The sequence below is a fragment of the Hirundo rustica genome, chromosome Z, assembly GCF_015227805.2.
Source record: "Hirundo rustica isolate bHirRus1 chromosome Z, bHirRus1.pri.v3, whole genome shotgun sequence".
NCBI lineage: Eukaryota > Metazoa > Chordata > Aves > Passeriformes > Hirundinidae > Hirundo > Hirundo rustica.
The window spans coordinates 20,077,343-20,103,947 of record NC_053488.1 but is presented as its reverse complement, the minus strand read 5'-3'; the positions used below and the strand labels follow the sequence as shown (position 1 = coordinate 20,103,947).

General features: G+C 45.5%; 1 protein-coding gene across 4 annotated transcripts in view; it reads right to left on the bottom strand.

The window, feature by feature from the left end:
* The window catches only part of PDZD2 (PDZ domain containing 2), a 204,817-nt gene extending 179,170 nt beyond the window's left edge, over nucleotides 1-25,647 (bottom strand). For all 4 annotated transcript variants that reach the window (XM_040089765.2, XM_040089767.2, XM_040089766.2 and 1 more), the window contains exon 1: nucleotides 25,588-25,647. The gene's annotated coding sequence lies outside the window, so the exon portion shown is untranslated. The remainder of the gene's footprint in view (nucleotides 1-25,587) is intronic.
* Nucleotides 25,648-26,605: the final 958 nt, after the last annotated feature.

Here is a 26,605-nt window from a genome sequence, read left to right as displayed (position 1 = left end):
CCAGCTTATCGATACAAATAAAAAGCATGTAAGAGGATATAAACATATTAGGTCACATTCTGGTCACAAACCACTAGTTCCCTTTCCACTGTGATCCTCCTGTCTTTGACTGCATCACATCTTACAACACTCTTGATGCCCTCACTGACTGTCACTCAAGGGCCGTGTGACAATATTTGCTGCATGCCTGTCACCTCTGCTTACCTTACCTCCCCAGGAAAAGACATATGCAGTGCATAAAGATAGTCTTTCAGTACCATAAGATTATTTTAACATGACATGCACACAGAGTGCCATCTTGGAGCTACAAAGTTTTCCAGACATTTTGTCACTGTAAGAACTACAGACTGGATTAATTTCACCTCAGTTCTGCTGCCTGTACCATATACCTGAATGTATGTCTGAGCTGCTTGAAAAGAAAAGTGGCTTTTTGAAGGAAAAATTGATTGGATTTTTCTAGACATCAGTGTGAAGGCTACCTGAACTGCACAAAGCACTGCCAGCTTTTATGTCCTGAATGCAAGAGCAAAAGCTCTGACAGCATTTATTTTTGGTCAGATGACCACACATATATGCACACACACCTGTACACTGATTAAATTAATAAAACCACAGAAAACACAGCCTGCAAGAAAACAAGCTTCTGCTTTTAAGAAGTCAGCTATTACACAGGGGGAAAATTATAAATAGTGTATTCTTGGAGAAATTACAATAAATTAAAGCACTAATATACTGGCAGAAGAACTGAGCTGCTCCTACTATTCTCCTCTGCTGTGGAGGCTGTGCAAAGCACCTGATCTCAGGGCTTGGCTCTGCTCAAGCCCATCCAGGATCAGTCCAAAAGCAATGCCACATCTTACCTCTGATGTTCAGCCTTAGCCCCCACAACTCTTGAACCGGTGTCCAACAAACGCACAAACCCCACTGATAACCCCTCAAGTGGAGCAGTAGGGTGGTACAGAGGGGTTTCCAAGGCCTGTGCCTGGACCACAGGAGAGCGACAGTCCAAAAATGACCAGACAATATCACCATCACACAGAGTTGTTAAACTCTATGTTAGCAGAGAATAAGTGCTCTGAGAAGATGAGGAACTGCATTGTTGTAACACTTCTATCCTTCTTACAATAATTTAATACCAATAGGAAAAAATACCAGCCCTTTCTATAAATATACTTAAAGTATTACTACCATGTGTGTGGTGAAGGGTTTTTGCACTTTCTTTCATTGCAGAGCTTAAATTCTGGCATGATCTCAAGTGAAAGATGAAGCCAGGGGTCTGCTACAGAGCCTGCGTCTGTACCACAAACCACCAGGCGCTCTGGAGCAGCTCAGCCCTGCCAGCAGCTCTGCTCCTGAGGGCCAGGACCAAAATAACCCCCTGGGAAAACTTCCAGAGCCATTACCTACCCACTTTCACAAACACAACTCAGACTAGTTTTCAGAAGTTCCCTGTTTTATTCACTGAATAACAAGTATGCATGAGGAAACCAGCAATGGAATTTAGAAGAAAGAGACCCAGTGTTTAAAATTAGCCCCCATGAAGATGTACGAGGAGACAAGGAACAGGCAAAAAGCGAGGTTACAAAAATAAGACTGTATCATCTGTAGAACAGATTCAAAAGCACTTTCTGCTTTAATAGACAGCGATAGCATCTCCTACACACCAGAACCAGCGCACAACTGTCCCTACAGAGAGCCTGAACTGCAAAACGCTCATATGGGAAATTCCCTGGGTTGAAACAAGCTGGTTTGTACCTCTCAACCATCAGGCAAACCCAGAAGTCCATCTTTCTGTGCCCTTTCCTACAGGGTTGAGCACTTGGACCTAAAGAAGCATTTAGGAGAAGGGGGAAGGGCTCTGAACAGTCTCTGCCGCGTGACCACAAATCAAGCAATAGTCTGCAGAGGACCGAGACTGTGAGTGTTATCAGAAGGACAGCTATAAGGATTTCCACCTGGGTGATCTCCTGCCCATGACTGAAATTGCCAGCCATGAAAAAGTCCTAAGTACTGCGAAGGAAACACAAGGTGGTGTGTCCTGTGCTGAAGCGTCAGCAAGGGTCAGCCAAAGGTTGCCACAGCAGACTAGATTTTTAATGAAGACCCTCTGATACCCCAAAGCATGTCTACACAGGTAGATTCACCTAGGTTAAAGCAGATTCTGATGAAAGCCAAAATTACTCTTCTTGGTTAATGGGACATGGGACAAAATAAAATCAATTTGTAATAAAATTTCCAAAAGGTAAACTGTCAGGGAATTCATCTTGAACAGCACCTCATGAGGGCAGGTCCTTAGTTTCCTCCTACACCACCTGAGATCCTTCAGCCAGGCAGGGAACCACCAAGCACCAATAAAAAACATGAAAACAAATGTTCTCATGCGTTTCCTATAGGCCTTTGCGGTGACAAGTGGGGCCAAGTGCCATGCAGAGAGAATGGATACTGGCAGCCATGTGGTAAATCACTGCCCTAGACACCAGCTTTTTGAAGAGAAGATGCTGCAGCCTGCAAAGAGAAAGTCAGGCCCCAGGCTCTGAGTCATCCCACCACGCAGAACCTCTCCCCTACCATCACTCCTCAGCCCGGTTCATGTAATTATTGCTGCAGAGATGCAATCATCCCTGTGCAGTCGGAGCAAAGCTGGCGTCCCCACCCACACACGGAGGAAAGAGCCACACACGCCCCAAACTCAGCACCTGAACACAAAACTGAGACCCCAGGATAAAAGAGGGAGGCTGGGAGGGCTCCCCTCAGGCTCCTCAAGGGACTCAAGCAGGGGATGCTGCCTGAGATACTGGATGCCCTACACAAAGGGGACAGGAGAGGGGACAGAGCAGTGGTGGGGGATGGATAATCTCTGCCTGGCTCGTGCCTGTGACCAGATTATGTCAGGTGCTATTAAGGCACAAAGTATGAGCATGTATGTGTCAAATCCCACTGCAGACTGCTCCAGCAGCCCTGAAATGAAACCTCTTAAAGAAAAAAAAAAATTAACAAAAATACCTCAAACAAACAAACAGAAAACAACAGCACATCCTATGCAGCAGTTAAGAGAGAAAAACATGCACCCAAACGTGCCCAGGGGAGCAAACCAAGACCTACTCCTCCAAAACCACACTCCTCCCCTGGGCTGAGTGCTGCTGCTGCCATTTCATCTGCTCTGCTCCACCGCCCATCCACATCCCCCGAAGGCAGAGCTGCAGCCGCCGGGGAGCTCTGCCGTGCCTTCAAAGAGCCTAAACTGGGTCAGCAGAACGGAGAGAAAAAACCTGATTAAAGCATGAAGAAAGCTAGCAGACCTGCTGGCTGAGAGAGAGCAGAAGGAAAGGAGAGGCACTCACAGGCTTTGCATGTCCTTGGAGGCACAGAACTACAAGGGCTGCTGGTCCCCCATTCCACAGCTGCAGGGAGGGAAATGTGTTTCTCAAATCTGTAACGGGATGCAGGCAACAGAAACACATTTGGGGACGGGGGAGTGTAAGTAGATAAGTGTGTCCCTCTGTCCTCCATGCAGCATTCTGCCTAGGGCCACCCTCACCCCCATTTCCAGTCAATTTATTCTGACTTAAACCGAGCGAAACATTTTAAATCAATGCAAATCTAAAACCCTTCATGAGCCTTATGGCTACGATTTGCACCATCCTTTCTTGTGCCTGAATAAACCCAGAGATGTCAGAGAAGGGCCCCAACAGCTGCCAAACTCAAGCAGCATCTTTTGGATGCAATTAAAAATGCTAAACAGGATAAACAGGAGGCCATGAGGAGGAAGCTTTGTTTCTCTGAGAGAGACTTCTGGCCTTAAAACAAGACAAAACTACTTCTGCCTCTGTAGGTGAAGTGCAGCAAAAGGGTTTGGGGGCTGCCAAGTTCCAGGAGTGAGGTGGATCCTTAAGAAAGACATGACTGCTGGAACTATAATTGGGGTGACATTTGAAAAGAGAGTTTTGCAAACCACAGAACTCAGAGCAGCTGAGAGCTCTTCCAGTGACCAAGGCTTTGCTGATGTCCAAACCAGGTGATGGCAGCTAATAGAGATGTTATCCCCTGGCACCTTCAGAACCTCCAGAACCGTACACCCTATCTCCCTGAAATCTAGCATAAATCTAACCTCACTCTGGAAAGCACCTTCTCCAAGCCACATTGTTGAAAAGACAAACAGGTTTTTCTCCACAGATCCTGGGAAACCAGCTCCAGATCCCTCTGCAGAGCTGCCCACCCAGCACTGTGGTCCATGGGCCCACACAAAGCCATTGCACCCTCGTCCTGACCGCTGGCTCCAGGGTGGGCTGTGTATTTGCTCAAAGACATCCAATGAAAATACCAGCTTAAGAAATCACAGCAGCATGGGATGGGTGGGGAGAACATTCCCTGCTAGAAAGAATCCGAGCTCTGCAATTGCACATACCATATCTAGAATATCATTGTAAAAACCTCTATCTACAGAAGGAATAGGAGATTTGATCTAGTACGCAAATAAAAATCAGAAGTCTCTCCTGTCAGCCACGGAAAAGACTATCAATAATTCATTTTAACAAAAAAGGAGATCAAAGAAAAATGCTGTGTTAGTTTGACATTTTGATATGTCGGTTCAGGATTCTTCTTTAATGTAATATGTAACAAACAGCGCAGTTCATCTATAAATGCCAGACACACTTGCAAATTGTTGAATATAGCAGGTCCTATTAATATTCACTTAGACTTTTCAAATTAATTCATTTTCACTGCCTTTACATCACTTTTACTGCCTCTACCCAGCAGTTGTAGGTCAAGTGGAGCTCTCAGAAATGCTATACAGAGTTTCTAAGGATAAAGTTTCAGATTTGTAACCGCATTTCCATCCATTTCTTCATGTTACCCACCACACAGCTTAATGTCCAACCCAACTTGTTTGACTATTACGTACTTGCTGTAAATTGCTTCTAAAAATTATACAGTCAGGAGCCAGAATGAGGTCTTGTGTCCTAAATCAACTGTCTGTGCAAGTTCACTCTCATATATTGTGGTTTGATTTCACTTACAGTTTCCTTATGGGCATTTGGTGGAGTGGATGAAGTATATTATACTCCAGAAAACTCAGGCTTGCAACCCACAGATTTCAGTGTTATGTTGCAAGAGGTATTTATTGCAGTGGAGAACTGCTGGCAAATTTAACATATATTGCTCAAGCTCAGTCTGTATTCCCTTTGCTGTGCAGAAGACACAAGGGGACTCACATCTTCTACATTTAAGTAGTGTAGGGCCAATTCCTTGCAAGATAAAATCCCCCCTAAAATGCAGACAATGGTTAACTCTCTGTGACTTATCTGTTCCAGGGTCGAGTAGAAAAGTAAATACTCCTGTTGTTACATCACTTTGATTAAAGATTCTCTTTAAAGTATATTTTTTAGGCAATATTTAGGCATTTCTTTTAAAAACTATTTCCCTAGAGTGAAGTCCTTGATGGTAACAACCTTTGTTAGAGGCTGACACAGTACTGTACTGTCAGCCTCTGGGAAAACAGTAGTCACTCATGTCCTGAGTGTGGCTGAACAGTACAGACCCTTGGATACAGACTTGTACATCCATGGCTTTTTGAGGTATTGTAGCTTTTAAATTATTATTTCCATGGGCTGCTGTATCTAAAAAAGAGCTTTAGTTCATTTGAGGGGGCAACAGCTACCAAATGTGATGACACTCGAGATGGTAAAGTTCTTACCTGATACAGATGACAAAGTCGTATCATCCTTGTTACACCCAGTCCATTGTGAACAGGAAGAGCCAAAATTATGATTTTTTTTTTTTTTCCCCTCAACAATTTTCTGCAGAGTGCCGCGTTGACAGTTTCATATACTGGAATCCTATGGCATATCTCCAGAAACAGCACTCACAAAACTGAACTGCTTTTACCCATGAGGGAACCAGGTGGGTCAACCTCCCTGCCAGGGAGCAAACTGCCAGAGGAAAGCTTTTTCCTCATGCACTTCAACCCAAGGACTCCTATCCCCATGACCTCTCATCCCCAAAAAATCCAATCTCCAAAACACCCATCCTCATGTACAGTGTCCCTTGGTTCAGTGCTATTTGCAATGAAGAAGTTCCAAGGACAAGAACTTAAAGCCAGGGCTGTCTGCATTGCTATGTCTGCCTGTGTGTCTCTTGGGCATTTCTCAGACCATGCAGGTGTTGCATCATTTTGGGGAAAGCAAGTCCTGGCCATGCCTGCAGCTGGGACACCAGCTGGTCCCAAGGTGGTCTTGGGTCTTCCCTTAATCACCTGTGGAACGTGCACAGCATTGTTCAAGCTAAAGACAGCTCCCGAGTCTTCCTTAGTCTTGCTTTTGAACATGCCAATAAATTGGTTAAATCACTTAGATGCTTTTGAAAATTTAGTCACTGTTGGAATAAAAAAAAAAAAAAAAAATCACAAAAGAATCCCAATAAAGCCACTGCCACTCACTCAAAGGGCTACAGTGTGAACTAGAAACCTCTGAAACCTGTTCAGAGAAGCCACTCCAGAGCAGAAGATAAGGAATGGCCACAGCCAGCCAGCAACAGGCTGACATGCAACAGGGTCCCATCTGGCAGCATGAATTTTATTTCTGATTACAAAAAACACAGCCCAGACGTGGCGGCAGCAGCAGCAGCAGCAGCTGGATGAGGATCTGGCAGCTCACACTGTGACCCCCCACTAACATGATAGCTCCCGATTCCTGGGATAAGGGTCTGAAGCAGGTACCCTGCCCTGGCCCCAGAAACACCACAAAACAGAGAACAGAGCACTAAGCTGAATTGGTGGGGGCTTAAAGAACAAGACAACACAACTTCACATGAGCCTAGCCACTCTCAGATCTTCACTTGGATCATGAAATCAGGGCTGGGGGTGGGCAGGGGGGGAATCCTTCCCCTGACATGCAGTAGGAGCACAAACAAGTTATTATTTGAAATGCTGTACAAAGGTTAAGTCTTTAATCCCCTTAATCCAGACGACAAACAAACAAAACCCCAAGAATGGGATCCTGGAGCACAGCTGAGGGCTGCCAGGTCTCTTGCAGGGGCTCTCTATTCACATTGCTGCAGCCAGTTATGAGCCTCCAGCTAAAAAGTTGCTGCAAAGAAAACAGATGCAGGCATGGTTTTATTCCCAGTTCTTTAAAGATTATCACCGGCAATTTGGCAGCCTGGGCTCATGTTTCAAGGAACAGGGTTTCATCCTCAGGTCAGTGGCACCAGGGTTACTGGATTTCCAAGCCTGGCTGCCATTGCCCTTCTACTGACTCTCGAGTGCAGTGACTCCTCCTGCTTGTTACTTGTGCACAAGGAAAATACAGATTCTCCTGAACATAATCAAGAGTGGTCAAGGCAGGGGAGGAATTAGATAGTGACACAGAGAAGCATCAGAAGATGAACTGCGGAGTGTTTGGGACTGAGGACAGCTCCTCTTTTGGTGCACCTTATGGAAAAAATTTGGGTCAATTCAATTAATTCCAGAGTTTGTTCCACTCCTGAACCACAACACTGTGGTAAGCAGACACCAGTGCAGGCACTCAAAGAGTTAAATGGATTTAGGACCCGACCTGGGTTTATAGAATACTGGGAAATTCTTCCACTTATTTCAGCAGGAATTGGGTCAGCTGCAACCATGCATCCTAAATGAACCGCAAGAAGAGTGTCGCTAATTTCAGTAGTAGTATTCATGCAATTCAGAGTAGATGTGTGGTTATTTACCTTGCTGAATCAAGTCTACAGGAAAGGTCTAAGCCAGTGAAATGAGCAGCACATTTAAAATGGCACTACCCTTTCTTCCACACAGCCCATCACAAGCTGGTGAGCTACCAAAGATGAGGGGCAAGAGATGGTAATTAAAAACCACATTTCCTCTCAAAGTTTTCCTTATCTTTTCTGTACCTGTCTTACCAAGTATGAGCCATTCAGTGCAGAGTCTGTCAATTTAAAGAGAAGAATTAGTGGATGTGATCTAAAAGGCCACAGATACTATTGCTACTTAGATAAGCCAGCAGAAGTGTTAACAGCACTAGTACCGTCCCAACCCTTGACAAGAATTTCTAACAGTTATTTTGGAAATTAAAAGTCCCCTTTCTCCTCATTTTGGAGACTCTTCAGGTTGCTGCAACAGCTGCCTAGGCTGCTCCCCACTTTGCTACAAATTGAATTGGTCCCAATCTCTCACTCTGAGCAGGGGTCAGACCAGTCACACTGGCAGAGCAGCAGAGCATGTGAAGGCTGGAGGGCTGTGAGATGTTCTCTGGGTTTTGAACCAGTCACTTTGGTGAGCATCAAGCACACCAGATCCACATCATCCCTGCGGTCCTGCTCACTGTGTCCCCACCACAGCCAGGGCTGCAGATCACACAGAGAAAAGAAAATGCAAAAGGCAATTGCACAGTGCAAATACAAATTATGCGATCCAGCCTCCAAATCTCAGCACACAGGGCTAGAATAAGAACACAAAGGCTCCTACCCGAGCTGATGAGACCCGCCCTAGCCAAATTCAAAGGGATGTGCAATGCCACCAGCTGTCTCTGGCCTCAGCAAATTCTACTAAGCATGTTATCCATTTGAGATTATATGTGCAGTGAGAAGAAAAACTAGATGGGAGGAGGTAAAGAAGAAAGCAGATTCCAATTAGTAACTGGTCCCTGAATTACTGCTAGAACAAGGCTCCCTCTGCCACGAGGATGACAATTGTCTGATCTCATTTCATATAACTGCAAAGGTCAGCGCAAAATTGCAGCTCAGTTCTGGTTTCATTTGGAAAGAAAAAAAGTCCATGGTTCATTTGGATCATTTGGGAGCAGTCAACCTTCTCCCAACTCCCAGCACAGAGGTCCCATCTGCCCAGTCTTTCACCCCATTTTCACAGAGCCCAACAGTTGTGTTGCAAGATGCATTATAAAATCAAAAGAAAGGGGGAAATGACTGTACAGCCCAAAAAGGGTGAAAAGGTTTATGAAGGGCAATAAACCCCCTTATTTATGTGGAGGCTGCTCATGCCATACATTATCAGGGTGCCAGGTTCCCTGCCTGCTTGAGTGCTGACAGCCTTTCCATCCCTGACAGTTCACAAGGTCATGGTCCCTGCTGACATTTCATTCCACTTACCAGCCTGGTTTTCCTTAACCTCGCCAATTCCAGCTCTGATCTCACAGCCAATAGCTCAAGGATATAACAATTAAAGATTAATGTTAAAAGTGCATGGAAAGTTGAAAAATCCAGATTTTTTTTACTGTCATGCCAGACATATTCATTTTTAAACCTTACCCTTGTGCTTCCAGACACCAGGCCAGGAGTGTCATTTTTCCCCAGCAGACTGCAAATGCTTTCTGCCTTTCAGCTGCCAACTAGTTTTGTAGGCTAATATATTTTTCTTTATTTAATTATTCACTGCAACACATGAAACATTAAGCAGCTTCTTTCCGTGAAGGAATGAGCGCTGTTTCCCAATGACAACATGCTAAGTATCCTTAATAACAGGAATAAGGAAATGAGTTTACTAGAACAAAGGGGGAAAGGCCAGGGAAAATGAGAGAAGCTCAGAGTAACTAGAATTTACTAACACAAAAAAAAACCACTGAGACTTCATTTCTAAGAAAATGGTCCCAATTAGTTGATCTCAGCAACACAAGCAAAAAGAAACAGACTTTTAAGAGGCAAAAAATGTATTCTGATACAACTTCTGGGCTACAATTCTTCTCTTTCTCAACACTGGTGGCAATGGGTCAGTGAGAAAGAAGCCACAGATGCAAGGTTACAATATGTAACAGTTGTATTTCCTAATGGTGCTAAACCCCTGATAGCTGTGAGAAATAAGTGCTCTTCCAAGGAACAGAAAGTTAAAGGCTGAAGACATTAACAAAAAAAAAACATTCCAAGCCACAATTTTTCCTGTGAAAGCAGGACTGCAAACACAACTTCCAGGGTATGCTCTACTCATTTAATGTCTTTTGCAGCAGCAAGAGATGGTCTCATCAGGTTACAGAGCATCGTGGCCTCCTGAGAGCCCCCCACACCATCGCACTGCCAGCTCACCATCGATCCAGGATGGGATAAACCTGGCGACCTTGACACTTCTGTGGGCTCAGATGAAACTCTCCCCTCTGCCCTTGAAAGCTTGGGTAGAACTGTGTGGGCGAAAGGATTTTTCCTGATTCTGGTGTTTATTTGTTCGGTCACAGAGGTAAAATTATCTCTGTTTGATTGCTTAAAGCTGTTGGCTGTGGAGATAATCTGTGCATTAGCAGCTGTACGGTGGGTGGTTTGCAGTTCTGAATCTGTAGCTGGAAGCAAAGAAGTCATTTTGCACAGCACTTTAAAACTGAAAACTGAGCATACAGGACAAAAAGCCTTCCACAGCCCCATGCAGAAGTTGCCTTCTGCAAGGTGAAATCCTCTCATTTACTGGTGATGAGGAGGGTGAGTGTCCAGCTGTGTCCTCCTGAACTCCCTCACCTCTCATGGCAGCATCCACAGAGAAAGAACACCTTGAGCCAACACCCAGTGGAGCCTTAGCTCCTGCAATTGCAACACCTGTCTCTCTTGCTTTCACAAAAGGAGACTGAGTACCAGTAGCATGGCTTAAAACAGCAGGTCTCAGCAACTTTGTTTAAGAGCCACAAACTTACTATCGCAAATCTAAATCCCATTACCCCTGGGAGGAAGCGGGACTCAAACATCCTACCTGGGCACAATTTCTCTGGGAAAGGTGGAACAATGTTCCTGTGCACTGTGGATAAATATTTAGAGTGCAAACACTGCTGGAAACAACAATCTAAACTCTCCATCTGCTAATCCACCAAGCAGCTACTCCTTGCCCATTTGTGTCTGTAGGAGAACCACAGCAAGCTGCCCCTTCCCAAGGCAGCATAACTTTGGTTTGGACATTTTTCTCTGAGGATTTGCAATTTTTCTGCTCTTACCTTCACTTTGTCTGCAGCTGCTGAGCTTTAGTCCCCCCAAGGAGGAATGGGGGCAGTTCTGGGCATATTTCAGGCTGGAAGATTTATAAAGAACAGACATCAAAACCAAAGAGCAGAAAACTGATAGAAGCTAGAAAGGGACATGAAGCTTCCCAGGGACAGGAATGACAAGAGGCAGAGATGCATACTTGTTTTATTAAAAATCTGCATATGAAAGCAGAGGGGAGCATCCTCACACACAACAGATCTGCTCTGTGCTATCTCTTCACTTTGGCGTGACCTGAGATAAAGCAGAGATATACAGCTTACGTTAAAGCTTAAAGTATCACCTATAGGGAGGTTTTGGTTGTCTGGGATTTTTTGAGGGTGGGAGGGGGTAGCAGTTTTGCCAGCACTCTATATGCAAGTGCCTTACTGTGGTACACAGACACGTGCAAACTCCACACAGCCACAATTGCACCAAAGATCTGTAGGCACAACTGATAATATCTGGAACACATTAAAAAATTAGAATGTGTAGTTCCCTCAGCAGCTGTACTACTTTTCTCACAGTCTTTACTAATTAACATACATTGAGGAGCTACCAACAGTCACAGGCCCAAGGTCGTGTTTAGCTTCCTTTCTAAACAAGGCAGAGAAAAATACCTTCAGCATTGGCAACATTACAGTCTCACGTGTAACAGAACTAAAACTTTTTTCTGAAAAGTTTCTTTACCATAAGCCCCCCCATTTTCTTTGTTTTATTTTATTTTAAATCATATAAATCAATCAAATATAGCATGTTTGTGGGTTGCTCCATCACCTCTCTTTTTCCAGCCTGACCCATTAAAATCCTGCATGACTTTGGGAGCAAAACTGGAGTAAATTCATCCCTGTGTATTTTATAATGCAAATTATCACACTGAAAAATGAACATCAAGGAAGGCAGCCAACAGGACAGCTCATTTTGGTGAAAGGAGTGGGAATGGAGGACAGGGAGGCAGCCAGGGCAAGAAACTGCTCAGGTTTGCAGATCCCAAAGGAAAGCACTAAAACCTATTTGGAGGCACTTCCAAGGTTTCCACTGCCATCCTTCCTGCACTTTAAAATCTATCTCTACTGTGCCACCGATTTTTATATCTTTTAGCAAAGCATTAAAGATAGTTTTATCTGCTCATTACCATAAAGAGTTAAAGTGACATGGTCTGTATTGTCTTAGGATGAGAAAAGGGACAGACAAGGCAAAATTTTTATTTACGCTTTAAAATTGGATGTGGAAAGATTTATAAATGGATTAATTTTAATTAGTGTCCTCATTTTATTAAAAAAAAAAAAAAAAAAGCATGCCTTAAAATTAATGCATTGCTACCCTGAGTATTAACAGATATGTCAAGCCTTTGCTTCTTTTAAAGCTCCTTTGTTGCTTAGAGTTTTTTTATTATATATCAAAAGCAGCCTCTGATGAGGTTAATTTTCAAAAACCATGATGGAATGCAGCATGGCACAAATGTTTTTCTTGATTTTTAACAAGGCAGGCCCAATAAACATTAATCTCGGGGGGGGGAATGCATGCTCTGTGGCCTTTATGTCCCATCTTGCAGTTATAGTGGAGGCAGGTCCTCTCCCCAGACTCATCCCAAAGAACCTCTTTGTTGTTTGGGAAGTTAAAACTAGATACCCATCCCACAGCAGAAGTATTTGAACAATGGCTTTAACACTTGTGTCTCCTTGAACTGTTTCTCTAGTGGCTGCGGAAACTGGATTCCTCACAAATAAAGTGCAGGTGTGGTACCTGGGAAGACTTTTTAGAAGACCGCATGAGATGCCTGGACATTTGTGCTGTATTTTCTTAGGCCACCAAGAAAAATCACAGTACAAGTCACAGTAAGGCCAAAAGTAAAGATTTTCTGGGGTTCAATAATCCAAAGCCTGCCTACCTGAGTTTCTTCTGCAGATGCCAGGACTAGAAACAGTAGAGATGCCAGCCATCAGCCTTTGTCCCCACCTTCTCCACACTGACTCATGACAAGCACAGAGAGGTGTCTGCCTTAGGGGGTTTACTTACAGTACAAACCAGGCAAGAAAGTCCCAAGCCATTTGCTCTCTCCAGGATAGCAAGGCTCAACCACCTTATACAGAAGTTCACTCGCAATATTTACTTGTAGTATTTTTGACCTTTTGGGACAGTATTGGAAGGCCTCTCCCCTCCTAAACATAGAGTCCCATGAGTAAGCTCTCTCATCTGAGCTGCTTCTTCCTGTGTAAACTCCATGAGATTCAGCCTTCGTCCCCACCCACACCACCACCACCCACTACTGAAGTCCTCTTCAACTCTCACTTGGTCACTGCAGCCCCTTCTCTCCACACAGTTAATCTGACTTGCCTCCTCTACAGCCAGCACCACAACTGAATTAATTAATTTTTAAAATTACCACTACTCTATTCCTGTTTGTATTTTTTCTTCTTCTTCAGCTCCTTTCTGCAGGTATCTTGCAGTGCTGAACCTGACATGTGCTTTGACTCTGCACACAAGGAGGGCTTGGCCCCTCAGCCACAGCAGCCCTCTTCCCATTCAAGCCACTGAAATCAGTTCCTGCGCTGGAAAGGTCTGGAGAGGAGCTCCCATCAAACGTTCCTACAGCTCCAATGTCTCTGTGGCCACTGAGTGCTGCCCGTGCCCGCACCAGGTGGAGGGGATCGGCACATGGCACGGTGCCCGTGCTTTCACAAACCGGGCCATCCTCTCATTGTTCTTTTCCACGTTTCTCCTGTGAGCACCCTGCCCTCTCCACACTGCCCTAACATGTGGATGTGACTGCTCTCCAGCTCCTGGCAGCCTGTCTTCCGACTCCTGCTCCTATTCTGGCAGTCCAAGAAGGCATGAAATGAAACCCCTGGCCATTCTGGAGGGCGTGTTGCTGTTGCAATGGCCTGAACACAACCCGCCTGAGCATTTTAGGGTATCACAGCTGTGAATCATTGGCTCGTGAAGGATGAAGTCTGGCACCTTCCTGTACTCCAGCCAAACAAAAGGGAGGAGGAAAAGAGAGATGTGACATTTTCCCCTCCACGTGATGAAAGCAAAATCTGATGGAGACAGAGTGGGGGGAGAAACAGTCTGGGTGCTAAGCCTTTATTAATTAATGCATGTTTTGAAAAAAGAATTGCAACAGTGCACTCATTTCAGCTGGTTTCTAGGAGCCTTTGTGACCTTAATAATTCATGTTTATGCAAGCTGCTTATAATGTTAAGCAGTTGGGTTTTGTAGATTTTATCCATTGCATTTAATTGAGATGAGTACCTCTAGCTGTGAAATTAGGTTGGCCATAATACTCACAGGAAAGCTTTAAAAAAAATCAGTGTTTTTAGAAGGGCTAACAAAATTCACAGCTTTGTCTGAAATAATTTTCCATCTATTAATAATACACACTATAAGAAATAGAATTTTTTTTCCCCCAGATTTGTCCTTTCCCTTCACTTTTCATGTTTTGGCAGTGTTTCCAACATCAGTTAATTGCTTCTCAAGCACATAATCAGGATCTCCTGCCTGTTTTGCCTTTCTTCATAGCAACAGGAGCGTAAAGGGGGACTTACAAATACCAAAGTGCTTAGGAAAACTAAGAGGCAGGTGGAAATCATATTTTGGATATCAATTTGGGCTCTTGCAATGCAGAGCAGTAGGTAGCAAAAACCTCTCCCTGCTAGCACAGGGAGAGGCTTTAATATTCCAGGCTTGTCACCTGTGGACGCACAACTCCTCTGGGACACCACTTCAGACAGTGGCCTGGACTGAGCAGCAGCTTACACCTGACCCACCAGGTAGCCAGAAGAAAGCATGCCAGCACCTAGAATAAACAGCTGCTTATTGTCCTGAATATCTTTATAAGTCTTTCCCGACACACTAGATATGACTATTCCTACACATTCTTCACTGAAACTAACAGGTTTCTGAAAAAATCTGCACTCACTTTTAATCAACACAAGATAAGCCACTTTTCTCACTATCCCTTAAAAATCTGGCAGTTATTTAAGGGAAACTGAGAACCTGCTCTTACCTGAGCACCTTCAACAAGGACACAGGGACACCGCTGTAAAGGGTCACCTCTCTGAAATGCTGGCAAGCCTGTGCACATCCCTGCCAGGCCATGTTTAAACTGGAAGCTGGAAGCTCTTCCATAAAGACTCTTAGTTAGCTTTTAACCTGACTTTATTTAAACAAGTTCTTATTTAAGAGAAGCGGTGTTCATTTAAACTGAAATCACAGTTTGCTCCTCAATGCAAACTACCAAGGGCAACTCCCAGCAAACAGAAACTTTCTGAGTGCAGCTGGGAAAGAGCAAACTGTCCCTGCGGTGCCAACAGCACCATGAAATAAATGGAAGCGAGAGCTGAAAGAAAAAGATGACTGTAAAAGACATGGAGTTTTGCTCCAGGTTTGCTCTGGTTTTAGTAGAAATGGGCCTCAATGGATCTTTTTTTTCACCTCAAATAAGGGATGTTGATTCTTAACACAGCCTACACACACTTTGACACTCAGAGCCCACACAATAGCCTTGAAATACCAACCATTTTCAGCAGTTGGTACAGCCAGGTGAACTCCAGGCAATTACAGACCAAAATGAAAAAATGAAACCAGGTGATTTTAAGGCAAGTATTAGGTCTTCCATAGAAAACCTAGAGTTAAGTTTTAATAGTTGATTTTTAACATTTTGTTAAAAAAAAAAAAAAAAAAAAAAAAAAAAAAACCACACCACACAACACCTCAGTTTTAGCAGCTTACAGTAGTTCTTGGGATAGCCATCTCCCTCCTACCCATGATAAAAAACAGTGGATGAGCCCATGGCCTTATCATTGCCGGTAGCTAATGTAATGTCCATTGTTTTGACTATCTAATAGTACATAAAGATCCAAATATATTTCCTTGTGTACTTACATGACTCAGACTAATATTTTTACTCATTGTAGATTAGATACCTAAATCACTTGGAAGCTAATCCAAGCTCTAGCAATTTTAAGGCCATTCCTTACCCCCAACGAGCACTGAAGAAAGATGCTAAAGATACCTTCCAAACAGTAGGGCATCCTGCCACCCATCAGAGAGATTACTCCTGAGCTACCATCCCATCTATAGGAGACATTAAAAGGCCACAGATTGAATCATTAATCTCAAAGCAGGCTGTCTCCAGTCAAGGCTTCGTACTCACAAGCTCCATTTTTCCAGGGCCTGTATGTACTGAAAAGCTATTCCATTAGAAGACCACTCCAAACAAGAAATACAAATTCTAAACAGTTTCTCTGTGTTTCTAAAGCTGAGATACATTTTTTGATCTTTGCCCACATCCGCAAAAGAGTCATGTAGGACATACTGGTCTTCAGATTGCCAAACTTGAAAAAATAGCTCATTCAGGAAACTTGCAGCTGTGACACCTAAACCTTTCCCTACCTCCCAACCCTAAGATGCACGCTGCAAAAGGGCAGCTGCCCCCTCTTTGGCTGTGTACAACCAGTGATTTCACATCTATCAGACTGGAGCACTCAGGCTGTCTCCATGCTGGGAGCACCACAGTGAGCCAGAAGGCTCCGACAATTAATGTTTTTCTCTGCAGCTTTAACTACAGGCCATTACCCTTCACATAGAAAACACTTAAAAGTAAATAGATGTACAAGGTACCAAATGATTTAGTGAAATGTTCTGTAGACAAACAATGCTATCTACCCCCAAGAATCAAAATTAATTTGAGGAGGAAGAATCTTTTAATTGATACAGCTCTATATTGTAAAATGGCACTTCACTGACAGGCAATTACACTTCGAGCAATTTCTGTGATATAGTGTCTAACAGAACGGATGCAGCAGGAAGGAAAAGAAAAAGTAAACCTAAATACCACAAGAAATAAAATTTGTGTGCACTCTCTGTGTGATCAATGCAAACATAACCACAAACATTTGCATTACAATAGTGCAGTAAATAACAACCTCACAGCTGAGACATTTACAGGCACATTAGTAAATACACTTTCACATCTCACAGAGAGGACAGCAATTTATTCAGCCACCCAAATAAGACGTCTTGGAAGCACAAGTCATGCTTTAATTAGGAAGGATCCTACTGAAAATACAGCTCAGGTGACCCAGCAAGTCCTTTCAGCCCTAGATGTCCAGGGCCTGTGATTCACCACACTTCAGACCACTCACTGCATGAAGGTTTAAATTCTTTGATGAGCATGTAGACGTGGCCTGAAAGACAAGGCTGCAGGCCAAGTTGAGCCCGTCACACCCGACTCCCCAGAGCCCCACACCTCTCAGCAGCCACAGTGCACCAACCTGAATAACTTTGCATTTTGGAATGGTGCCACCCATTTGTTTGCTGCATTTATTTATTTCCAGCTGAGCCACGGGACAGATTTACCATACAGAATTGCTCTTAGATTTATTCAGAAGATAAAGAGGAGGATGTCTTCTACTCCATAAGAGGGGGGAGATGGATTCCTGCTGGAATAGGACATGTCACGTCATCTTGCAGCCCAAGCCCCATCACAGCAATGAAGATATTTCTCTGCTCAGTTCCTCACGCCAAAGAGTTGAGGATCAAAATACAACCCATATGGAGGAAGGTTCCTCTGTGGTACAGAAGAATAAAGTTTGGGAAAGATGATTAAGAGAAGGGCAATATAATCTATGCTGCTGAGAGCCTGGCAGGAAAACTGAAAACTGATTTCAGCATACTTGTATTCCCAGACAAATATGGTAAGCATGTTCCCAGCAGGAACAGGAGAAATACCTATGAGAAGGGCTTGAACACTGGAAATCGGCACTGCAGATCTGAGATGGCCACAAGCTCATCACTTGTGGAAGTCCCTCAAACCCAGGCATACTGGGAGAAACAGGTAAGAGCATAAGAACAGGATTAATGTTTTAAAGATGAAGAGCTGGTTAAAGTTTAATATCTGTCCCACTTGTCATCTGAAATCCTTCATGAAGGGAGCTGAGCTCAGATGAGGCAGGGACTTTTGTCTTTAACATGAGATCAGTTGCCATTGAAGCTCCTGCCAGCCTTGATTAAAGCTGATGGGCTGACAGCCAGGCACTACAATGAGCGGAGGTGGCTGCCAGGGGTCCCATCCACCCTCCTCCCCAGCGCAGGGGACACAAAGGAGCTGCACCATGCGCATCAGAGCATTAGGGTGGCATTAAGTAAACAGAGTCTTTGGGGTTTGTGCTTTGCTGCAGACTCTGGACAGAAGCTTTCTCTAAACTCACGGATTCTAAGTCTGTTTTATATTTTGTATTGAGAAACGCATACCCCAAGAGATCTCGGTCATCATTTCACTGGCAAGTTCTCTTCCCACATCCCTCAAGTGGATGAACAGCAGGATGGAGACTGTGGGGGACCAAAGTCCCTCCCACTATAAGGAGACATCAGGTCTATGATCACCTGAATAAATAACGTAAATAATCTACCACTATGTATGTAAGTCCATAGGACCCAGGGAGGTGCATTCCAGAGTCCTGAGGGAACTGGCTGATGTAGTTTGCGAGACATTCTCCACGATATTTGAAAAGTCACGTCAGTCGGGAGCCAGGTGACTGGAATAGAGGAAACATCATATCCAGCTTTAAAAAGGGAAGAAAAAGGGACTCCAGGAATCACTTGTCACCCTCTGTGCTGGTGCAGATCACAGAACAGATCCTCCTAGAGACTGTGCTGAGGCACTTGGAGGACAAGGAGATGATTTGGGACAACCAGCACAGCTTCACCAAGGGTAAGTCCCACCTCACTGACCCAGTGACCTTCTGTGATGGAATGACCACATCAGCAGACAAGGGAAGGGCTATAGATGTCATTTATCTGAACTTCTGTAAAGTCTTTTACATGATCCCCCATAACATCCTTCTCTTTAAATTGGAGAGAGACGGATTTGATGAATGGACGATTAGATGGATAAGAAACTGGTGAGAAGGTTGCATCCAGAGAGTAGTGGTAAGCAGCTCAGAGTCCTGACGGACATCAGTAACAAGTGAAGTCCCTCAGGGTTCCGTACTGGGAGCAGTGTGATTTATTATCTTTATTAATGACACAGATGAAGGGATCAAGTGCACCCTCAGCAAATTTCCGGACGGCAGCAAGCTGAGGTGGTTTGACAGGATGCCATCCAGTGGGACCTAGATAAGCTCAAGGACAGGTCCACAGGAACATCATGAGGATTAACAAAACCAACTTCTGGTGCTGCACCTGGGTCAGAGCAATCCCCAGTGCCCGCACAGGCTGGGCATGAACAGACCCAGAGCAGCCCTGCCCAGAAGGACTTGGGGGTGCTGCTGGGTGAGAGGCTGGACATGCCCCGGCCATGGCACTCACAGCCCAGAGAGCCAAACGTGTCCTGGGCTGCACCCAGAGCCCCGTGGGCAGCAGGGGAGGGAGGGGGTTCTGCCCCTCTGCTCTGCTCTGCTCTGCTCTGCTCTGCTCTGGTGAGACCCACCTGGAGCTCTGCAGCCAGCTCTGGGGTCCCAGCACAGGAAGGACAGGGACCTGCTGGAGTGAGCCCAGAGGAGGAAAACCAAGATTATCAGAATGATGGAGCACCTCTGCTGTGAGGAAAGACAGAGAGAATTGGATTTGTTCAGCCTGGGAAAGAGAAGGCTGGGACCTAATTGTGACCTTCCAGTACCTGAAGGGAGCCTGCAAGAAAGATGGAGAGAGACTTTGTAGTCCTGTAGAGACAGGACAAGTGGGAATTGCTTCAAACTGAAAGAGCAGGTTCAGATTAGGCATTTGGAAAACATTCTTTGCTGAGAGGTTGACAAGGCACTAGAACAGTTTGCCTGGAGAAGTTGTGTTCAAGGCCAGGCTGGATGGAGCTGGGAGCAACCTGATCTAGTGAAAGATGTCCCTGTCCATAGCAGGCAGGTTGGAATTCCATGACCTTTAAGGTTCGTTCTGATCCTGGCCATTATATGATACTAAGACCAGCACTTCCAGTAAAATGCACAGCTCAGTATTGAAGCTAGACTTCCCCCACACCACGGGGCAGCTGCTTTTTCCCTGTAAGCAGAGAGAGAAGCAGGAGCACATTTCTTCAGTCAGATCACAGTTACTGATTTATACAAGTGTATTTGCATACAGCTGGAGGAGCAGAAAAACCCTGCTCCAGCAGGAAACAAGCTGTCTTTTACCCATCTGGGAAGATGAGAGCATTGCTAAACTTACAGACAACATGCAACAGGATGGTGGCATGGGTAAGAGGATACCTAGTGAAGTCCAAAGTATTTACAGAAAACCAAGCAGCTCTCATGCAGATCTGTAATACCAGGAGGCAAGAGCAGGATGTTTTCCCTGGAAGGCTACAGTGAGCCACAGTGGTTTTGGCATCTGTTTCAGGAGGTCCTACTTCTGTCAAAATTCTGGACAAAGCCTGTTTGTCTGAGATTTTGCAAGGAGTGGAGGAAGCATCAAAGCTCTCCTTCATTTTGTAGGTCAGGAAGGCTTTGGGTTTGGCCCGGCGCCAGCTCACATGTATTCTGTAAAGTGCACTTTAATTTTTCATTGTAGCAGCACCTACAGACTTTGATTGAAATAAATAATGAACTAATTTGTATCATGAATCTAGGAATCACTCTCTTCTGGTCCCCATCATGGAGAGGATTTTCTTCCCAGTGACAAGTGTTAATGCATTTATGCCCTAGTTTCCCACAGTGGGTGTCACTATTGAAGTGTCAGGAAGGAAGGTTAGAGCTGCTTTTTCAGACTGTTCCTGTCAGCCTCAGCAGTCCGTTTTGGATGAAAACATCCCAGCAGAACACAGCCTGAAAGAAAGCTGGATTTTAAACAGCACAGCAAAAGTCTTTGTGTTGTATATGATTAAAATGTAACATTGAATAGGTCTTTTTCCCAGTCTGAGTCAGGGAGGACAGCTCCTCTGTGTAAAAATTACAGGATTTTTTTGCAGAATGACAGAAGTTTCGTAAGTCTTTAATGTAGTTAAGAGACCATTTTCCATGGTTTTCTCATTTTTCAATGCTGCTCTTTCTGACAGTTCCCCCAGCACAAATCCTGGCAGGTACTGTTCCACTTGTGAGAGCTGACAAGGGACAGCTGGCAGTTCACCACAGTGAGACCCCCAGAGCAGCACCTACCTTCACTTCTCACACAGCAAAAATGGCCAGAACCAAAACCCAGTGGGATCCAGACACTCTGTTTGACTTGAACCGTTCTGTGTGAGTCGTGATAATTTTAATAAACATAGTTAGTTGGAGAGGGGGGAGTCAATTGTCAAAAGCAGCCTTACTGTAATTTCAACGTTTTGAAATTTACTTTACCAAATTACTTTAATACAATTCCATTTAGGGAGAAATTTAGATTAAGTGCACACAGTAAGGGCTGTAACCCACCCAGCTACTAACTCCCTTTGCAAACTAGAACTGCAGAGAAAGCACGTAAAATGCTGGCCAGATTGAACAATAACGAAATTAAAGCACCACAGCATGGCTTATGACAACGTTCTAGCAGCATCCTTGGGAGGCTGCACTGAAGAGGAGGTGCCATTAGGCAGGTATAACAGGAGAAATATTAGATTGCAGTATTGCAGCTGCTCCCACCTCCCTTGAAGAGCTTTACAATGTCACAGCAAGGCAGCAATATCAGTGTGCTGATACTAGATTAGGAGCCCTTTTTAGACAGAAAAGGATAATTATTTTCTCCTGGAGAGTACCCATAAATTAATTTTATTCACCCAGACCACCTCTGTCATTGCTGGAAGCTGCTGCTGAAGGACCACAGACTCTGCCCTAGATGACACCACATCGTATGCAAATCTCCAGCTCAGTGCAGTGGTAACTGCACAAGATATAATATCTTGTGACACGGCGAAGGTCATATTAGACTATTTGACCTTCAGGCTAAATTTATCAATTCAGTGAAATATATTAATAGCACAGTTTTTAATTAAGACAACATCATAGAAAGAGCAATAATGCTTGGTCCATTGCAGATCTGTATTAAAGCACAATATTAATTTAATCACTTTTGTACATGATCTAGTTAAAATTAGCCGGGAGAGCTGTTACTGTAACACATGGGTAATAGAAGCAGAAAGCTGAGGCTCACCAAAGCAGAGCCACTGCACTTCATTACAACCACAGCAGCCTCAGCAGGGCCAGACACGCCAGCGGGGAGAGGCACAGGAGGGAATGCTCAAGGATCATACATGCTACAACTCACAGACCTTTAAGGAACAAAATGCACCTCATTACCCTGCTATTGTTTTGGCAGAAACAGGCCCCAAATTACTTATTTGCTGCTGCTATTTTCACTCCCCCAGCAGTCGGGTACGCCTGAGTCGGCGCTGAACGCACTGCCCAGCGTGGCGTAAGGCTGTGCCAGGCTTTCCCAGGCTCTGCGCAAGACCCAGCTGTCACAGGGACAAGGGGAGCAAACCCAGAAAAACACTCTTTTCTAGTCCTTTTCTGCATACGTTAATCTACGTGCTTATTCCTGTTTACATTATGAGGTGTATGTCATAAAAGAGCTTACAGGATGTGTACTGCAGCCAAGTTAATATTGCTGTTGGAGCCTCAGCTTTTTTATTTCCTGACTTAACATTGCCCAGTTAAAACTACTTTTTTTTTTTTTTTTTTTTTTTTTTTTAATTTTAAATTCTGCATTTGTCTAATGGAGTTTATGAGTGGTTTGAGCTCATTTCAGGTAAGAATGCTACATAGAGCACCCACAAACACCTGCAGGAAACCCAGCAAGAGAACAAGTTCTATACTGGAGACTAGTATATTAGCTAGTATAGAAACGTGTACAAATATAGCAAAGAAGCTACTTTTAGCAACAGCATTCTGAACAGTTTAGAAATGTGCCTGCATTTTAAGACCTTTCACATGTTACTGCAGTGAAACCCAGACCTTTTCATTTAGGGCAACTCAGCCCTAACTTTTTCAGGAGACAAAGTGTGCTGTGTACAAAAACTATAATAATAATAAAAATAATAATAAAAATAACAAAGAGCTTTTTTTCCACAGATGTCATGACTTGGATTTTAAAGGCAGGAAGCATTTCCCAATGCTTGTGCAGATGAGCTAAGGCAGAGGGACCGTATATTAAAGCCTTCCCTACCTCCCAACACAAGCGTGCACTCTTGCACCCAGCCAAAATCCTGACCATGGATGTTCCCTATTTCACAAAGCTAGCAGAACACCCATGGCAATATCATGAAGATATGCAATAGCTTTTAAATTTGACCCTTACAACATCAAGGCTTGATGTCACCAGCATTGCAAAATAACCCCTGCAGTAGATACCTGCCGTGGGAGATAGCTGCAGTTCTCTGCATTCCTAGGAAATCCTTTGCAATATCACCTGGACTCTGACCTTCTCTCCCTCCTTCAACTCATTTGAGACAAACAGCGTCTTGACTTATACCTTGGGAATCCTGGGCATCACTGAGTGGACCCAGCTCTGCTGGCAGCAGATCTGCTGGCAGCCGCCTCTGCCAGCTCAGGAGCTGGTAAACCAGACTAAACATCTACTCACACAACAAGAGTTTGAGACTAGCATTCCCCTGTCAACATTTCAAAGGGAACATAGAAAAGACTTCCTGTCATGAAAATCAAAATCCTTTAAATAAATAAATAAATAAATAAATGACTCCTTCCCACTTCCATAAAATGTTCATGAGTTTTATAAAAGTTAAAAAAAAAAAAAAAATTAGGTTCCCTCCAGGCTAGGCACTGAATAATTTTAAAGAAAAAAAGACTTCAAAGACACATTTTCCATCCTATTTGCATTCAGGCATTTTGTTTTTCAGAAAATTATTAACTCAGTAATATCACAGGCTGTTCTCCCACGTGCCATGAGCTTTGGCTACCCAGATAATTCATCGAGTGCAAAGACCCATGCAAGACATGGAAAAGGCACTCTACAAAAGTTTGTGAGTCATTCCAAGGGATTAGCACGGTATTTGCAAGGACATGCATCCTGCACATGAAAGTGAGAGTTGCAGAGGGTGTACCGGCATTGTGGTTTGCCTTAAAATGAAGGCAGAGGAACCTACACCGAGGCAGCTGAGCACTCTAACAACTCCTGCTCACAGCCACTGCAGCTGCCCCTCCACCAGGGGTGAAACGAAGCCCAAGCCCTGGTGTCTCCACCAAAAACCTGAGGCTGATGTAGGGACATTGCTTGAGCCCGCTGCCACTGCACTGGCCAGAGAGCACCAGCATCTTGTGTTACTCCCCCACAAAGTCCCGCTGCCCCCAGGGACGAGGGAGTGAAGGCAGCTCTGGGACGACTCCTCTCCCAAGGCTTCACAGGGCTCTTTCCCAGCCAGAAGCAGTGAAGATTTGACAGCCCGTTGAGAGAAATTCACGAGCGTTTCCGTTCGTTGAAAGGATACCAAGGGAAAGCACTGAAGTTAACGGGACGGGCTATATTAAGGCCATTTACAGCTTTATGGCGCCTTCAAAGGGGCATCAGAGCTTTTTACGGCCACATAGAATGGTCAGATAGTTACAAACTGAGACAGGTTTAAGAGAGTACCCAGGGCCACCCGAAGGAGAGGCAGCACAGTTAACTTCAGAGTTTGAGGTCAGTTCTTGATGTTTTCCTCTCACATATCTCATCCACAACTGCTCCCCAGCTTACAATACTGCGTATATCACAGCCTGCTTTGTGCCAACAGGAGTATTTAATGACACGGAGAACTACCTTCTGATGATTAGGAGGGGAAATCGGCAACATGCTTCATGCTGTCTGATTTTATTAAACTGCTGCGTACAGAGAAGTGGGGGGTGGTTGCTGTTTTTTCTGCAAGGCAACCCCTCTTCCTGACATCCCCGGGCCCCGCCGTACTGCAAGACAGTAACAGACGCTGTCACAACAGGACCCAATCCACGCCAGGAGACCGGACATAGTGTCACAGCAGGGGATGGAGCTGCCCCTCGCCCTCCAGGCAGGCATGCCGGGACTAGCAGATCGAGGGCTGGTCAGAGACCCTACAAGCACCCCCAGATCAGGGGATATGGCCCGGTGACCCCGAGAGGAATGAAACTCCACCAACCCCGGCAGGACGGCCCCTATGAACACCTCACCCCATTGACCTACGCAGTGATGGACCCCAGGCATGGACTCCTGCAACTCACCAGGGGATGAGAGGGATGGAGGCCCCAACATGAGGGGGTGCGCATCCCCCCGAGCCTCTCCAGAGGAGATGCGACCCTCAGCCTCCCTGGGAATGGAGCCCCAGGGATCACGGGGGAGGCAACCCACTGGCGTATGGAGGGAGGGCTGCTACCCCGCACAAACAGCTCTGGGTAAGATGAAGAGCCTCAGCCCCGGGATGGGGAGATGCACCCTGCCCTCCCGCAGGAGACGGAGCCCCCAGGGAACCGGGAGGGGGGGAGCGCCCACGATCGCCGGCAGATGCAGCCCCTGTGGCAGCGGCGAGGGGGCTGCACATCGCCGTCCGCCGGGGCGCGAAGCCCCCGGTGCCGATGGCTGGGCGGGATGATCACAGCGACTGCCGGGCGATGCAGCCCCCGCGTCCCGCTGCGGCAGCGCGGGGGGAGCGCAGCGCCCAGCCCAGCCCAGCCCAACCCAGCTCAGCCCAGCCCAGCTCCGCAGGAGCGAAGCCGCCGGCGGGGCAGCCCCGGCCCCGCGGCCCCCGCCCGCGGCCGCGCCGCGCTCCCCACTCACCTCGGCGGGACGGGGGCCCCGCGCCCCGACACCTGCCCGGCGTGCCCGGGGCAGGCGCACCCGGCCCGGCGCCGCTGTCTCGCCGCCTGGTGCGCCCGGCCCGGCCCGCGGAGCGGCGGGGGCGGCCCCGGCGGGGCGGGAGCGAGGGATGCCGCGAGGGGCGGCCCGACGGGGCGGGCGGGGCTCCCTCCGCGGGACACCTGGGGCCGGGCACCGGCCGGGGCACGGACCGCGCTGCGGGGGCCGGCCGGCGCTGCAGGAGCCGCCTGGGATCTGCGGCCCCCGCCGAGCGGGCGTTGTTCTCCGCCAGGGTTTCGATGTTTTAGGTCACAACGGGATTTTTTTCAAGTGCTTTAAACGTTTTCCTTGTATCGTTTTTATCTTCCGTTCTCGCTCAGCGGGCAGTGCTGGTTCCAAGGATGATTTAAATGAACGGTGAATCCCTCTTCGCTCGCTTTTTTCATTTATTTATTTATTTATTTATTTATTTATTTATTTATTTATTTATTTATTTTTAATCTAAACTGATCCTTTCTAATATTTTAATAAAGTTCTTTCTTTTCCCTTTAATAGAAGCCTCAAGGTTATCAAAATGAAACTGCATTCCAAAGTGTTTAGTCTCTTCTTCAGGTTCACTTTCCTTAAGCACTACAAAAAGGAATGGTCAGCGTCTCTGTTTTCTTTCAAGCCAGAATCCTTTCCTGACTCATCTGACTCATACCCCTGAACAACGCTCGGGGAGTGTGTTTCCAGCACTGCTGTTCTAAAATTAAATTTAAAAAAAAAAAAAAAAAAAAAAAAAAAAATCAGATCAACCAAAGTGTCTCTAAAGTATTGTCTTTATTAAAGACTCTGTCAGGTAATCACGTTACAATCTGGCCCAGATGCTCTGCATATCACTTCTTTGAAGATGATTGCTCATGATGGCAATGTCTGGGCTGATAACCAAATCAAACTCAGCGTTTAAAACAGAGGGTTGTCTATAGGCACTTGTTGCAGTGACAGGCTCTCCACGAGA